General features: G+C 37.4%; 1 pseudogene; it reads left to right on the forward strand.

Annotated features, from left to right (window-relative positions):
* Positions 1-204: 204 nt before the first annotated feature.
* On the forward strand, positions 205-498 carry LOC143271969 (elongin-B pseudogene; annotated as a pseudogene).
* Positions 499-1,270: the final 772 nt, after the last annotated feature.

Consider the following 1,270-nt stretch of genomic DNA (forward strand, 5'->3'; position numbering starts at 1 on the left):
CTATAGCATATATATATATATGATTATATAACACATATCTATGATTCAAGTCTTGTGTAAAAAATTAGATCTGCTATAACATATAATAAGTGTGAGGGGCTCAGGGCTGAGTGGGGGCGGTGTAGATGATAAGGGAGGGAACAGGGCAGGGCCGGGGCTGCATGCTGGGGTTGACACGGGCTTGCCATCCTAATGGGATTTCTCATGATTCGCCGCCACAAGACCACCATCTTCACGGAAGCCAAGGAGTCGAGTACCGTGTTCCAGCTAAAGCGTGTTGTCCAAGGCATGCTCCAGCGGCCTCCAGAAGAGCAGAGGCTGTACAAGGATGACCAGCTCCTTGATGACAGAAAAACTCTGGGAGACTGTGGCTTCACTAGCCAGACAGCACGAATACAGGCCCCAGCCACAGTGGGCCTGGCCTTTGATGCCTGTGAAGCCCTGCACATTGAGCCCTTCTCCATCCCTCTGGAGCTTCCAGATGTGATGAACCCATAGGATTCTGGAGGCAGTGCCAATGAACAAGGTGTGCAGTGAGGTTCCCAGGCCTAGAGACCTATTCCCTCAATGAAGACGATGTGGCTGTCAAAATAAAAGGTTACTTAAATTAGGAAATATTTAATACATGACTACATCGTTAATTTAGCACCCATTCAATAACACACTTTAACATTAACAAAATACAAACTGTATCCTGTCTTTATTACTAAAACTTCAATTTTTAATTTTATTTTTGTACAACATAATAAACTTAAAATAACAATGTAAACAGAATTAGGATGGATTAAAAATAAATTAAAATGAAAAGACTTTTAAACTATCTACTAAATAATAAGGCATAAAAATACAAATATAATTATATACTTCTCAAATTACCTTGAAGGCCATAGGAAATTAAACCAAAATACAGTCAATAAAAAATAGATTATTTTAAAGGGTTTTTAGTTCCTTTTTGTTTTTTTGTTTGTTTGTTTGTCAAAAACTAGTTTGTAACAGGCTAAAGATCTGTTATACCACACTGTAGTAAAAGATAAATCCTTTAAACAAGTTCTTCCTCTGTGGATCTCTCATGCTTGGATATTATTTACATTTTTGCTTTCATTTATAATATGAGCTGATTCTAAATTTTCTTTCTTACATAAAGGAAAAAAAAACTCTGTTAATCCTACCTATCCATGAGCATGGGAGATCCTTCCATTTTCTGAGTTCTTCTTCAAATTCTTTCTTTAGAGACTTAAAGTTCTTAACAGGTCCTTCACTTGTTTAGTTA

Source organism: Peromyscus maniculatus, chromosome 1, assembly GCF_049852395.1.
Source record: "Peromyscus maniculatus bairdii isolate BWxNUB_F1_BW_parent chromosome 1, HU_Pman_BW_mat_3.1, whole genome shotgun sequence".
Lineage (NCBI taxonomy): Eukaryota > Metazoa > Chordata > Mammalia > Rodentia > Cricetidae > Peromyscus > Peromyscus maniculatus.